The 17,252-nt window shown below is 41.9% G+C and overlaps 1 protein-coding gene across 2 annotated transcripts in view; it reads right to left on the bottom strand.

The window, feature by feature from the left end:
* The window catches only part of drp2 (dystrophin related protein 2), a 302,156-nt gene extending 293,403 nt beyond the window's left edge, over nt 1-8,753 (bottom strand). For both annotated transcript variants that reach the window (XM_061899976.1, XM_061899973.1), the window contains exon 1: nt 8,523-8,753. The gene's annotated coding sequence lies outside the window, so the exon portion shown is untranslated. The remainder of the gene's footprint in view (nt 1-8,522) is intronic.
* Nucleotides 8,754-17,252: the final 8,499 nt, after the last annotated feature.

Genomic DNA, 17,252 nt, shown 5'->3' with positions numbered 1-17,252 from the left:
AGACCTAAGTATTCATTAAGTGCCACCATCATGACAACATTAAATACAGTAGTGTAGTAGACCTAAGTATTCATTAAGTACCACCATAATGACAACATCAAATACAGTAGTGTAGTAGACCTAAGTATTCATTAAGTACCACCATGATGACAACATTAAATACAGTAGTTTAGTAGACCTAAGTATTCATTAAGTACCACCATGATGACAACATTAAATACAGTAGTGTAGTAGACCTAAGTATTCATTAAGTACCACCATGATGACAACATTAAATACAGTAGTGTAGTAGACCTAAGTATTCATTAAGTACCACCATAATGACAACATTAAATACAGTAGTGTAGTAGACCTAAGTATTCATCAAGTACCACCATAATGACAACATTAAATACAGTAGTGTAGTAGACCTAAGTATTCATTAAGTACCACCATAATGTCAACATTAAATACAGTAGTGTAGTAGACCTAAGTATTCATTAAGTACCACCATAATGACAACATTAAATACAGTAGTGTAGTAGACCTAAGTATTCATTAAGTACCACCATAATGACAACATTAAATACAGTAGTGGAGTAGACCTAAGTATTCATTAAGTACCACCATCATGACAACATTAAATACAGTAGTGTAGTAGACCTAAGTATTCATTAAGTACCACCATAATGACAACATTAAATACAGTAGTGGAGTAGACCTAAGTATTCATTAAGTACCACCATCATGACAACATTAAATACAGTAGTGTAGTAGACCTAAGTATTCATTAAGTACCACCATCATGACAACATTAAATACAGTAGTGTAGTAGACCTAAGTATTCATTAAGTACCACCATCATGACAACATTAAATACAGTAGTGTAGTAGACCTCAGTATTCATTAAGTACCACCATCATGACAACATTAAATACAGTAGTGTAATAGACCTAAGTATTTATTAAGTACCACCATCATGACAACATTAAATACAGTAGTGTAGTAGACCTCAGTATTCATTAAGTACCACCATCATGACAAAATTAAATACAGTAGTGTATTAGACCTAAGTATTCATTAAGTACCACCATCATGACAACATTAAATACAGTAGTGTAGTAGACCTAAGTATTCATTAAGTACCACCATCAGGACAACATTAAATACAGTAGTGTAGTAGACCTAAGTATTCATTAAGTACCACCATCATGACAACATTAAATATGGTAGTGGAGTAGACCTAAGTATTCATTAAGTACCACCATAATGACAACATTAAATACAGTAGTGTAGTAGACCTAAGTATTCATTAAGTACCACCATCATGACAACATTAAATACAGTAGTGTAGTAGAACTAAGTATTCATTAAAAACAAGGTTTTATTTAACAGCTGTATTTCATATTTTTGGCCACTTTAACATGACAGTTTGAACAGTAACACTGTGTTTGAATACAATCAAATAAAACACTGTAGTGTAATGAAGTGATTGACAGTCTGCTGTGTTTACATGTGTGATGTAAGTTATCCATGAAGCCTGATTGTTGTCTGCTGTTGTGACTACTTGCTCTGCGGGCTGTGTTCCATGTCAGCAAACGAGAGATGGTGGTGCTCCACATCAGGACATCTCTTCTGTCCTCTCCTGGGACTTGATGGTGGTGCTCCACATCAGGACGTCTCTTCTGTCCTCTCCTAGGACTTGATGGTGGTGCTCCACATCAGGACGTCTCTTCTGTCCTCTCCTGGGACTTGCTCCATGCAAATACAAGAGTTGACTGCAAGAGGCTGAATAATGAATGTTCTCGCCATGACTCTGCTGCGCTCTGCTTGATGATGGCGCCCTCCCTCTATCCCCCCCGAACCCCCATCAAACATGGGTGGTGTGAGGTGATGCAGACACCTGACCTTCTAATCAGGAATGTGGGAGGTGGAGGAACCTGCAGCCTGCAGGCCCCGGACCACCCGCAATAGCACCGGCCCCCGTGTGGAAGAAACAAATATAATTACTCTGTGTGGGTGCAACTTTACGCATTGGATTGTTCTACTATGCAAGGTGGCAGTTATCATTAATAACTGACTATGTCTTTTATTGGTAGTTTGGTGGGGTGGCAGTTATCATTAATTACTGACTATGTCTTTTATTGGTAGTTTGGTGGGGTGGCAGTTATCATTAATTACTGACTATGTATTTTATTGGTAGTTTGGTCAGGTGGCAGTTATCATTGATAACTGACTATGTATTTTTGGGTAGTTTGGTCAGGTGGCAGTTATCATTAATTACTGACTATGTCTTTTATTGGTAGTTTGGTGGGGTGCCAGTTATCATTAATTACTGACTATGTATTTTATTGGTAGTTTGGTCAGGTGGCAGTTATCATTGATAACTGACTATGTATTTTTGGGTAGTTTGGTCAGGTGGCAGTTATCATTAATAACTGACTATGTGTTTTTTGGGTAGTTTGGTCAGGTGGCAGTCATCATTAATAATTGACTATGTATTTTATTGGTAGTTTGGTCAGGTGGCAGTTATCTTTAATAACTGACTATGTATTTTATTGGTAGTTTGGTCAGGTGGCAGTTATCAGTAATAACTGACTATGTCTTTTATTTGGTAGTTTGGTCAGGTGGCAGTTATCAGTATTAACTGACTATGTCTTTTATTGGTAGTTTGGTGGGGTGGCAGTTATCATTAATTACTGACTGTGTTTTATTGGTAGTTTGGTCAGGTGGCAGTTATCATTAATACTGAATATGTATTTTATTTGTAGTTTGGTCAGGTGGCAGTTATTAATAACTGACTATGTATTTTATTGGTAGTTTGGTCAGGTGGCAGTTATCATTAATACTGAATATGTATTTTATTTGTAGTTTGGTCACGTGGCAGTTATTAATAACTGACTATGTATTTTATTGGTAGTTTGGTCAGGTGGCAGTTATTAATAACTGACTATGTATTTTATTGGTAGTTTGGTCAGGTGGCAGTTATCTTTAATAACTGACTATGTATTTTATTGGTAGTTTGGTCAGGTGGCAGTTATCATTGATAACTGACTATGTATTTTTTGGGTAGTTTGGTCAGGTGGCAGTTATCATTAATAACTGACTATGTATTTTTTGGGTAGTTTGGTCAGGTGGCAGTTATCATTAATAACTGACTATGTATTTTATTGGTAGTTTGGTCAGGTGGCAGTTATCTTTAATAACTGACTATGTATTTTATTGGTAGTTTGGTCAGGTGGCAGTTATCTTTAATAACTGACTATGTATTTTATTGGTAGTTTGGTCAGGTGGCAGTTATCAGTAATAACTGACTATGTCTTTTATTGGGTAGTTTGGTCAGGTGGCAGTTATCAGTAATAACTGACTATGTCTTTTATTGGTAGTTTGGTGGGGTGGCAGTTATCATTAATTACTGACTATGTATTTTATTGGTAGTTTTGTCAGGTGGCAGTTATCATTAATAACTGATTATGTATTTTTTGGGTAGTTTGGTCAGGTGGCAGTTATCATTAATAACTGACTATGTATTTTTTGGGTAGTTTGGTCAGGTGGCAGTTATCAGTAATAACTGACTATGTCTTTTATTGGTAGTTTGGTGGGGTGGCAGTTATCATTAATAACTGACTATGTATTTTTTGGGTAGTTTGGTCAGGTGGCAGTTATCATTAATAACTGACTTTGTATTTTTTGGGTAGTTTGGTCAAGTGGCAGTTATCATTAATAACTGACTATGTATTTTATTGGTAGTTTGGTCAGGTGGCAGTTATCTTTAATAACTGACTATGTATTTTATTGATAGTTTGGTCAGGTGGCAGTTATCAGTAATAACTGACTATGTCTTTTATTGGTAGTTTGGTGGGGTGGCAGTTATCATTAATTACTGACTATGTATTTTATTGGTAGTTTGGTCAGGTGGCAGTTATCATTAATACTGAATATGTATTTTATTGGTAGTTTGGTCAGGTGGCAGTTATTAATAACTGACTATGTATTTTATTGGTAGTTTGGTGGGGTGGCAGTTATCATTACTTACTGACTATGTATTTTATTGGTAGTTTGGTCAGGTGGCATTTATCATTAATAACTGACTTTGTATTTTATTGGTAGTTTGGTCAGGTGGCAGTTATCAGTAATAACTGACTATGTCTTTTATTGGTAGTTCGGTGGGGTGGCAGTTATCATTAATTACTGACTATGTATTTTATTGGTAGTTTGGTCAGGTGGCAGTTATCATTAATACTGACTATGTATTTTATTGGTAGTTTGGTCAGGTGGCAGTTATCATTAACAACTGACTATGTATTTTTTGGGTAGTTTGGTCAGGTGGCAGTTATCATTAATAACTGACTATGTATTTTTGGGGTAGTTTGGTCAGGTGGCAGTTATCATTAATAACTGACTATGTCTTTTATTGGTAGTTTGGTGGGCTGGCAGTTATCATTAATTACTGACTATGTATTTTATTGGTAGTTTGGTCAGGTGGCAGTTATCATTAATAACTGACTATGTATTTTATTGGTAGTTTGGTCAGGTGGCAGTTATTAATAACTGACTATGTCTTTTATTGGTAGTTTGGTGGGGTGGCAGTTATCATTACTTACTGACTATGTCTTTTATTGGTAGTTTGGTGGGGTGGCAGTTATCATTAATAACTGACTATGTATTTTATTGGTAGTTTGGTCAGGTGGCAGTTATTAATAACTGACTATGTATTTTATTGGTAGTTTGGTCAGGTGGCAGTTATCATTGATAACTGGCGGGAGTACAGAGCGGACTATTCATGTCATGTGACGTGCAAGTGTGTTTTGAGTCTTTGTTTCTACCTTGAGGTCTGCAAGGTGGTGTTTATCATTAGTGACTCGAGCGAGGAGAGAACATTGTGCATGTTGACTTTGTGCTCTACTTTTACTCTATTACTTTTACTCCAAGTATTTTGTTGTAGTTTCATAAGGCAGCTGCCACCATGAATAACTGGCGGGAGGGGAGGTGCTAGAGTATTGAATGTTTGAAAAAGTGTGTTGTGGCCATCCCATCCACAGTGCCAGTTGCTATGAAGAGTGGCACTTTGCAAAGTGATGAAGCCCTTCCTGTGGCGGGAGGTCCACCCAGGAACATGAATGGCAGGAAGCAGACATGAAAAGAGCAGATGGAAGCAGGAGTTCAACACAACACACATCAGGCTCCATCCATCCATCCATTTTCTACCCCTTATTCCTCTTTGGGGTCGCTGTTGCCTATCTCAGCTACAATCAGGCGGAAGGCAGGGTACACCCTGGACAAGTCACCACCTCATCAGAGGGCCAACACAGATAGACAGACAACATTCACACATCAGGCTCATCAAGGAAAAACAAAACAAAAAAAGACACAGAAAGAAAGAAAATGTGAAGATAAAAAAAAGACTCTTTTTAACGTATTTATAAATCATGCAGAGCTGACAAAACAGCATTTTAGGCGCTCAACAGAAGGTGTTTGAAGATGAAGATGAAGATTCTCTGGATCATTGACTCCTTTTTTACTGCAACACTTCTACATTGTTAACTAGCAGGGCACATTGTTAACTAGCAGGGTACATTGTTAACTAGCAGGGTACACTGTTAACTAACAGGGTACATTGTTAACTAGCAGGGTACACTGTTAACTAGCAGGGTACATTGTTAACTAGCAGGGTACACTGTTAACTAACAGGGTACATTGTTAACTAGCAGGGTACATTGTTAACTAACAGGGCACATTGTTAACTAGCAGGGCACATTGTTAACTAGCAGGGTACATTGTTAACTAGCAGGGTAAACGGGGAGGCCTCAATCACCTCATCTGGATCAATTAAAGAACTATTCAAGTCCATTCACTGTCGGCAGGACTTTGGTAAACACATGCATATTGGCCCAAATATAAGACGACCCCCATATAAGATGAACCCCAATATAAGACAGCCCCCAATATAACCAATATAAGACAACTCCTAATATAAGACAATGCCCAAATTAAGACGACCTCCAATATAAGTCAACTTCCAATATAAGATGACCACCAATATAAGACAACACCAATATAAGAAAACCCTCAATATAAGACAGACACCAATATAAGATGAGCCCCAATATAAGATGACCCCCAATATAAGACAACTCCCAATATAAGACAACCCCCAATATAAGACAATTCCCAATATAAGACAACCCCCGATATAAGTCTACACCCAATATAAGACGAGCCCCAATTTAGGCAACCACCAATATAAGAGAACACCCAATATAAGACGGCCCCAATATAAGACAATGCCCAATAGAAGACGACCCTCGATATGAGTCGACTCCCAATGTAAGATGAGTCCCAATATAAGACAACCCCGAATATAAGACAACCAACAATATAAGACGACCACCAATATAAGAGATCCCCTAATATAAGATGAGCCCCAATATAAGACAACCACCAATATAAGACGACCCCCGATATAAGTCAACTCCCAATATATAAGACAACCGCCAACAATATAAGACAACCTCCAATATAAGACGACCCCAAGATAAAACGACTCACAATATAAGACAACCACCAATATAAGAGAACCCCCGATATAAGATGACCACCAATATAAGACATCCCCTCTTTTCACACTGTATGATGACTATTCAAATCCATTCACTGTTGGCAGGACATTGAAAAACACATGCATATTGGCGCAAATATAAGACGACCACCAATTTAAGACAATGCCCAATATAAGACGACCCCCAATATAAGACAACCACCAATATAAGATGGCCTCTCTTTTCACACTGTTTGATGACTATTCAAGTCCATCCACTGTTGGGAGGACATTGGTAACCACATGCATATTGGCGCAAATATAAGACGACCACTATACAAGACGATCACCAATTTAAGAAACCCCCCAATGTAAGACAACCACCAATATAAGACAACCCCTCTTTTAACACGGTTTGATGACCACTCATATACATTCACTGTTTTGCAGGACATTGGTAAACACATGCATATTGGCACAAATATAAGATGCCCCCCATATAAGACAACCCTGAATATAAAACGACTCCTTATATAAGTCGACTCCCAATATAAGACAACCGCCAATTTAAAAAAAACTATATAAGACAACCCCTAATACAAGACGACCTTCATTATAAGATGCCCCCCATATAAGACAACCCTGAATATAAGACGACCCCTTATATAAGTCGACTCCCAATATAAGACAACCAACAATTTAAAAAAAACCAATATAAGACAACCCCCAATACAAGACGACCTTCAATATAAGATGCCCCTCATATAAGACAACCCTGAATATAAGACGACCCCTTATATAAGTCGACTCCCAATATAAGACAACCACCAATTTTTAAAAAAACAATATAAGACAACCCCCAATAGAAGACGACCTTCAATGTAAGATGGCCACCAATATAACACAACCGTATTTTCACACTGCTTGATGACTATTCAAATCCATTCACTGTTGGCAGGACATTAGTAAACACATGCACATTGGCGCAAATATAAGACGACCCCTAACATAAGACAAGCTTAATATAAAATAATCCTGAATATAAGACGACCCCCCAATATAAGACAACTCTCAATATAAGACAGCCCCAATATAAGACGACCACCGATATAAGACGTCCCCTCTGTATCCAAAATGGATACATGGATGATACAGCAGAGGATTGGGAGAATGTCTTGTGGTCAGATGAAACCAAAATAGTACTTTTTGGTATAAACTCAACTGGTGGTGTTTGGAGGAAGAAGAATACTGAGTTGCATCCCAAGAACACCATACCTACTGTGAAGCATGGGGGTGGAAACATCATGCCTTGGGGCTGTTTTTCTGCTAAGGGGACAGGACGATTGATCCGTGTTAAGGAAAGAATGAATGGGGCCATGTATCGTGAGATTTTCAGCCAAAACCTCCTTCCATCAGTGAGAGCTTTGAATGCTTGACCAAATACTTATTTTCCAACATCATTTACAAATAAATTCTTTAAAATTCCTGGATTTTTTTTCACATTCTGTCTCTCACAGTTGAAGTGTACCTATGATGAAAATTACAGACCTCTGTCATCATTTGAAGTGGGAGAACTTGCACAATCGCTGGCTGACTAAACACTTTTTTGCCCCACTGTACATACTGTACATGCTCCTTATGTCCTGTCAGTAAAAGGACACACAAGATGTCTTCTACATCTTGTATGTCGTGCATGCTCCTCAAGACCTGTCAACTAGAATGTTGTTGCTGCAGAAGAAGATGAGAAAGAAAAGTTGCAGCATCAGCAGACTTCTATACATCTTCTATGTATTTATTTCCTACATGTCCTTATATGGTCAAGGACGGAAGAAAGACGTCAAGTAAAATGTTGTCGCTGCACGAGAAGATGGAATAAAAGTTGCAGCCTCGGCAGAAAAGCAGCATTGAGGTGCAGAGCGAGAAGAAGCAACAAGGGACATCCAGCATCCATCCTCCAGCATCCAGCATCCAACATCCAGCCTCCATCTTCCACCAGCAGTCTTACCTTCTTGCAGCTGCGGAGCAGAAGCTTCGGACTCTCCCCGGACGTGGTGGCCCCTCGGCGGCCGCGAGAGATCCGCAAAGGCTGGAGGACGAAGAGCGTCGTCCGTCCGCCGCGGTGTCACGTGACCACACTGGAGCGCGTCCTCCCTTCCGGAAGAGAGAAGACGCGAGTTTCCCGGGAAAGGTGCGTGATGAGCCGGCAAGAGAGTGAGAGCGCGCGCGCACGCCCGGAGGTCGGCGTCTTCTCCGCGTGCGCGCGCGCGCGTGTGTGTGTGTGTGTGCGTCTCCAGCTGGGAGATTTACAACTTGAAGCCCCGCCCACACTGGACGTGAGCCAATCAGCAGCTTGATCAATAATCAATAATCAATAATCGAAGTTGTAGTCAGACTCTGGTGAGCAAACACGTGACTTCCTGTTTCCTGCTGGATGGTCAACATGTAGGGGAGGCCAGGGTGGTAGAGTCTTTTCTGAGGGGCGCCTCATGAAAAGAAGTATTTGTCATCACTTGCATAACAACATAGTCCTTAATCCCAGGTGCTCAGACCACGTCCTGGGATCTGATCCCAAAACTCAGGTCATGGATGTGAGATGATCAAACCAGGATGTACAAAGTGTGGCCCCGGGGCCAAATAGTGCCCACATATCTATTTACAGCCACCTGCAGCCATTCAATATATGTGTGTGTGTATATATATATATATATATATATATATATATATATACACATACATAACAAAAACAATCAAAAGGTTAGAGTTTAAAGTAGCCAGTAATTGTTGTCATTTTCACTGAAAAACACAAAGTTTTACTTTGAAACACTCATTGCTCAAAAAATGTAGAATTATTTATCTCCATCAGTGGTTCTCAAACTTTTACCACCAAGTAGAACCTCAGAACATTCTCCAAGTACCACCATGCTGACATTATAGTAGTGTAGTAGACCTAAGTATTCATTAAGTACCACCATGCTGACATTATAGTAGTATAGTAGACCTAAGTATTCATTAAGTACCACCATAATGACAACATTAAATACAGTAGTGTAGTAGACCTAAGTATTCATTAAGTACCACCATAATGACATTAAATACAGTAGTGTAGTAGACCTAAGTATTCATTAAGTACCACCATCATGACAACATTAAATACAGTAGTGTAGTAGACCTAAGTATTCATTAAGTACCAACATCATGACAACATTAAATACAGTAGTGTAGTAGACCTAAGTATTCATTAAGTACCACCATCATGACAACATTAAATACAGTAGTGTAGTAGACCTAAGTATTCATTAAGTACCAACCTAATGACAACATTAAATACAGTAGTGTAGTAGACCTAAGTATTCATTAAGTACCACCATAATGACAACATTAAATACAGTAGTGTAGTAGACCTAAGTATTCATTAAGTACCACCATCATGACAACATTAAATACAGTAGTGTAGTAGACCTAAGTATTCATTAAGTACCACCATAAGGACATTATAGTAGTGTAGTAGACCTAAGTATTCATTAAGTACCACCATAATGACAACATTAAATACAGTAGTGTAGTAGACCTAAGTATTCCTTAAGTACCACCATCATGACAACATTAAATACAGTGGTGTAGTAGACCTAAGTATTCATTACGTACCACCATCATGACAACATTAAATACAGTAGTGTAGTAGACCTAAGTATTCATTAAGTACCACCATCATGACAACATTAAATACAGTAGTGTAGTAGACCTAAGTATTCATTAAGTACCAACCTAATGACAACATTAAATACAGTAGTGTAGTAGACCTAAGTATTCATTCAGTACCACCATAATGACAACATTAAAAAACAGCAGCGTAGTAGACCTAAGTATTCATTAAGTACCACCATAATGACAACATTAAATACAGTAGTGGAATAGACCCAAGTATTCATTAAGTACCACCATAATGACAACATTAAATACAGTAGTGTAGTAGACCTAAGTATTCATTAAGTACCACCAAAATGACAACTTTACAACACAGTAGCAAAGTAGGCCCAAGTATTTATTGAAAAAAGGCAGATGTTTTATTTCCTATTTTGGCCCCAGTAACATGACACACAGTTTGAACAGTAACACTGTGTTAGAACATTCAGTGTGAGATGTAAGCGTTGTGAGAAGACAATAAGAAGATGTTTATGAGTGTGTTGCATCTCTGACTATTTAAAGCAGGCAGGGGTCTCAAACTCACTTGACCAGGGGGCCACTTGACGCAAAGTCGCTTGACCTGGGGGCCACAGGACGCAGAGTAACTTGACGCAAAGTCACTTGACCTGGGAGCCACTGGACACAAAGTCACTTGACCTGGGGGCCACAGGACGCAGAGTCACTTGACCTGGGGGCCACAGGATGCAGAGTCACTTGACCTGGGGGCCACAGGATGCAGAGTCACTTGACCTGGGGGCCACTGGATGCAAAGTCACTTGACCTGGGGGCCACTGGATGCAAAGTCACTTGACCTGGGGGCCACAGGACGCAGAGTCACTTGAACTGGGGGCCACTGGATGCAAAGTCACATGACCTGGGGGCCACTGGATGCAAAGTCACTTGACCTGGGGGCCACAGGACGCAGAGTCACTTGACCTGGGGGCCACTGGATGCAAAGTCACTTGACCTGGGGGCCACAGGACGCAGAGTCACTTGACCTGGGGGCCACTGGATGCAAAGTCACTTGACCTGGGGGCCACTGGATGCAAAGTCACTTGACCTGGGGGCCACTCGACGCAAAGTCACATGACCTGGGGGCCACTGGATGCAAAGTCACTTGACCTGGGGGCCACAGGACGCAGAGTCACTTGACCTGGGGGCCACTGGATGCAAAGTTGCTTGACCTGGGTGCCACAGGACGCAGAGTAACTTGACGCAAAGTCACTTGACCTGGGGGCCACTGGATGCAAAGTCACTTGACCTGGGGGCCAATGGATGCAAAGTCACTTGACCTGGGGGCCCCTGGATGCAAAGTCACTTGACCTGGGGGCCAATGGATGCAAAGTCACTTGACCTGGGGGCCAATGGATGCAAAGTCACTTGACCTGGGGGCCACTGGACGCAAAGTCACTTGACCTGGGGGCCACTGGATGCAAAGTCACTTGACCTGGGGGCCACTGGATGCAAAGTCACTTGACCTGGGGGCCACTGGATGCAAAGTCACTTGACCTGGGGGCCACTGGACGCAAAGTCACTTGACCTGGGGGCCAGTGGATGCAAAGTCACTTGACCTGGGGGCCACTGGATGCAAAATCACTTGACCTGGGGGCCACTGGACGCAGAGTCACTTGACCAGGGGCCACTGGATGCAAAGTAACTTGACCTGGGGGCCACAGGACGCAGAGTAACTTGAGGCAAAGTCACTTGACCTGGGGGCCAATGGATGCAAGGTCACTTGACCTGGGGGCCACTGGATGCAAAGTCACTTGACCTGGGGGCCAATGGATGCAAAGTCACTTGACCTGGGGGCCACTGGATGCAAAGTCACTTGACCTGGGGGCCACTGGATGCAAAGTCACTTGACCTGGGGGCCAATGGATGCAAAGTCACTTGACCTGGGGGCCACTGGACGCAAAGTCACTTGACCTGGGGGCCACCGGACGCAAAGTCACCTGACCTGGAGGCCACAGGATGCAAAGTAACTTGACGCAAAGTCACTTGACCTTGGGGCCACTGGATGCAAAGTCACTTGACCTGGGGGCCACTGGACACAGAGTCTGGGTGAAGCTGGGCCGCAAGAAAAGATGTCTTTAAAAAATGTTGCATCCTCCTCAGCATGTCTAGTTGTATAATCACCTTTTAAGTTGTATTCCTTGTGCAACTTTCTCCTTGCAAATGCGACACAGTCTGGTCTCTGTGCTCAATAAAGAAATCTTGCATCTCCCACTTTTCCTGGAATTGCCTTTGCTCATCACTAACTTTCTCTTCCCCGCAGGCTTTGAAAAGACATGTTTGGGGTTGTGGAATATATTTGTATTTAGCCCACGCACGGAGAATAATGTTATTTCCGCAATGTGTGTCCTTACGCTTTTTCCTCCCTACAGCAACTCGGCGGTCGGTGGATAATAGCCGGCTATTAGTTCCAGAATAGCGAGCACAAAAAATTGAGGGCTCCCGGAGTGTTATCCTGCGTCATATAAAAAATGTATGTCGTGTTCATCGTGTGAGGCCATGCAAAATAAAAAATAAAGAAAACAGATAACTGTTTGAAGTGGTCCAGGTTATCGGGGACTGTTATTACTGACGGACAGGTGTGGCGGTGTGACTGCAGCCAGGAACGTAAGAAACACCTCGTCTCCATGGCAACGTTTCTGTCGCTTTCACTCATTTGCCACTTTTCCACCAATGCAGGGGTAGGCAACCCAGAACCTTGAAAGAGCCATTTTGGAGCCAAATAACAACGCGGTCAAGCACCATTCATTTAAAACTCACAGGCAGTCCTAACATTCAACTTTCATGTTAAGGTGGGGGCCGCAAAATAACGCGTGTCTGAGACCCCCGGTTTAAAGTGTCATTGCTGCAAACATAATAATGAATCAAAGTCTCTACCAATGATTGACACATTTCAGGATCCAATGACTTCACATCAAATATTACACGTTCAACCTTTTAGGAAGAAAATGGCCTATTTTGGCTTTTTCCCTTCAAAAGACTTTCGACAAAAAGGGCAGAAAACAAACAAAGCAAGTTCAAACATTGAACTTAAGTGTAACACTTAATGACTGAGAACCTTGTGGGACCCCAGCACCTGGGACTGATTGGTGGGACCCCAGAACCTGGGACTGATTGGTGGGACCCCAGCACCTGGGACTGATTGGTGGGACCCCAGAACCTGGGACTGATTGGTGGGGACCCTATGACCTGGAAATGATTGGTGGGCCCCCATGACCTGGGACTGATTGGTGGGACCCCAGCACATGAGACTGATTGGTGGGACCCCATGACCTGGAACTGATTGGTGGGACCCCAGCACATGAGACTGATTGGTGGGACCCCATGACCTGGAACTGATTGGTGGGACCCCAGCACATGAGACTGATTTGTCGGACCCCATGACCTGGAACTGATTGGTGGGACCCCAGCACATGAGACTGATTGGTGGGACCCCATGACCTGGAACTGATTGGTGGGCCCCCATCATCTGGGACTGATTGGTGGGACCCCGCACCTGGAACTGATTGGTGGGACCCCAGCACCTGGAACTGATTGGTGGGCAACCTGGGACTGATTGGTGGGACCCCATGACCCGGGATTGATTGGTGGGACCCCAGCACCTGGAACTGATTGGTGGGCCCCCAGGACCTGGAACTGATTGGTGGGCCCCCATGATCTGGGACTGATTGGTGGAACCCCTGCACCTGGAACTTATTGGTGGGACCCCAGCACCTGGAACTGATTGGTGGGACCCCTGCACCTGGAACTGATTGGTGGGACCCCAGCACCTGGAACTGATTGGTGGGCCACCAGGACTTGGGACTGATTGGTGGGCCCCCAGGACCTGGGACTGATTGGTGGGACCCCAGCACATGAGACTGATTGGTGGGACCCCATGACCTGGAACTGATTGGTGGGACCCCAGCACATGAGACTGATTGGTGGGACCCCATGACCTAGAACTGATTGGTGGGCCCCCATGATCTGGGACTGATTGGTGGGACCCCCGCACCTGGAACTGATTGGTGGGACCCCAGCACATGAGACTGATTGGTGGGAACCCCATGACCTGGAACTGATTGGTGGGCCCCCATGATCTGGGACTGATTGGTGGGACCCCCGCACCTGGAACTGATTGGTGGGACCCCAGCACCTGGAACTGATTGGTGGGACCCCTGCACCTGGAACTGATTGGTGGGACCCCAGCACCTGGAACTGATTGACGGGCCCCCAGCTCCTGGAACTGATTGGTGGGCCCCCAGCTCCTGGAACTGATTGGTGGGACCCCAGGACTTGGAACTGATTGGTGGGCCCCCAGGACCTGGGACTGATTGGCGGGCCCCCAGCACCTGGAACTGATTGGCGGGCCCCCAGCACCTGGAACTGATTGGCGGGCCCCCAGCACCTGGAACTGATTGGCGGGCCCCCAGCACCTGGAACTGATTGGTGGGCCCCCAGCTCCTGGAACTGATTGGTGGGACCCCAGCACCTGGGACAGATCGGTGGGCCCCCGGGACCGGGAACTGATTGGCGGGCCCCCAGCACCTGGAACTGAGGGAACTTTACAATATGTATTTTACTGCTTTTAAAATGAAAAGCATGAAAATGCGTGCAATTGTCTTTGTGGCCCTCGGTAGAACAGCCAATGTTTGAGTTGCTTTCAAATGGTGAAAAGCAGAAATATTTGACATAGCATTTATTTCCAGGAAGATGTGCAGACTATTATTATTAAGCCCTAATATTGGTGATTAATTTTCAAGTTGTTTTTTTTGTAAATGTGAGCTTCCCAAAAGCTTTTTTTTCATCTTTTAAAACTAAAACATAAATACCTAACATTTAAGTCATTTTTCCGTGCATTGTTTTATGAATAAAACCCCAAACAGAATACATTTCAAGGGACATTTGCTTATCACTATTATTATTATGATGATGATTATTATTTTGGCAGCGACATTGACTTTCATGCATTATTTTTGACATTTGACACTGCAAAGAAAAACACAGTGAAGGTCGCAGAGGGAAAATGTCAGCTTCACAAAATGCTGTAAAAACATTTTCCTTCCAATTTAAATGGGTCAATCTTTTAAAACTACTTCTATATAAAATAAACATAGCACATTTTATTCATATTTTGAAGCTGTAAGCCAAGGGTGTCCAAACTTCGGTTCACGCTGACATCTCCACTATGTGCCCACATGACTTAGTACCCACACATTTTAAAAGACTGCATTTGATTCTGACATTTTGTCGCCATCAAGTGGACAATGCAAGTATTTCCGGCCAATGACCTGTAATTACATTTTGGATGAAACCAAGCGCAGCATTTACTTATCCCACCCATGGCAAACAACCTTCCCTAGTCATGGTGCAAAACCACAAGAAAAATTCAACCAACAGACATGAGCACACATAACACAACCTACTCACTGAACTTAGTTCATACAAAAGCAGTGAAGTTGTCACCTTGTGTAGATGGTAAATAAAAAGAGAACACAATGATTTGCAAATCCCTTTCAACTTATATTCAATTAAATAGACTGCAAAGACAAGATATTTCATCTTCACACTGACACACTTTCTTGTTTTTTTGCAGATATTGGCACATTTGGAATTTGATGCCTTAAACAGTTGCAGAAAAGTAGTCATGAGAGGGGGGGTGGGGCATTTTTACCAGTGTGTTACATGGCCTTTCCTTTGAACAACACTCAGTGCAGGTTTGGGAACTAAGGAGACAAATTTTGGAAGTGGAATTCTTTCCCATTCTTGCTTGATGTACAGCTTTGGTTGTTCAACAGTCTCCTGCCTCATATTTTAGCCTTCACACATGTTCAATGTCTGGACTACAGGCAGGCCAGTCTAGTACCCGCACTCTTTTACTATGAAGCCACGCTGTTGTGACACCTGGCTTGGCATTGTCTTGCTGAAATAAGCAGGGGCGTCCATGATAACATATGTTGCTCCAAAAGCTGTATGTACCTTTCAGCATTAATGGTGCCTTCACAGATGTGTAAGTTAGCCATGCCTTGGCCACTAATACACCCCCATACCATCACAGTATGTTCCTGAGCCCATGTGGTGATATCCTTGACACACTGATGTGGCTTTTTGATGCAGTACCACCTGAGGGATGGAAGGTGTGTAATATCCTGGCTCACGTGCAGTGATTTCTCCACATTCTCTCAACCTTTTGATGATATTACAGAGCGTAGATGGTGAAATCCCTAAATTCCTTGTTGAAAAATGTTGTTCTCAAACAATTTGCGCAGGCATTTGTTGACAAAGTATTGACCATCGCCCCGTCCTTGTTTGTGAATGAGTGAGCATTTCATGGAAGCTGCTTTTATAGCCAATCATGGCACCCACCTGTTCCCAATTAGCCTGTTCACCTGTGGGATGTTCCACATAAGTCTTTGATGAGCATTCCTCAACTTTATCACTCTTTTTTGCCACTTGTGCCAGCTTTTTTGAAACATGTTGCAGGCATCAAATTCCAAATGAGCTAATATTTGCAAAAAATAACATGAAGTATTTTGTCTTTGCAGTCTATTCAATTGAATATAAGTTGAAAAGGATTTGTTGTATTCTCTTTTTATTTAGCATTTACACAAGGTGACAAGTTCACTGCTTTTGGGCTTTGTACTATAAACAATGTACATGTACCATAAAAAATAAAAAATAAAGTACACCCATTTAAATCCATTTCAAAGCATGATGGGAAAAATGCAAAACACTCTCCACACTGATCCATGTTTGGCACATTTTAGCCGCTTGATATTTCTGATTGATTACAAAACTTTAAAGGTTATCAAAGAAGCAAACAATGTTGAAGCCAAACTTTCACATACTCAAAATATCCAATTGTATGTATTAATATATTATGTACATTTACATATACAAACAAATATATATGTGTATGTATATATATATACAAACATACATATAAAAATGTATATATATACATACATACATATATATACACATATATACATAAATATATATATATATATACAAACATACATATATATTTATATATATATGTATATACATAAATACATAC

Source organism: Nerophis ophidion, linkage group LG05 (assembly GCF_033978795.1).
Source record: "Nerophis ophidion isolate RoL-2023_Sa linkage group LG05, RoL_Noph_v1.0, whole genome shotgun sequence".
Lineage (NCBI taxonomy): Eukaryota > Metazoa > Chordata > Actinopteri > Syngnathiformes > Syngnathidae > Nerophis > Nerophis ophidion.
The sequence above is the reverse complement of the archived record's forward strand: the minus strand, read 5'-3'. Positions and strand labels throughout refer to the sequence as shown.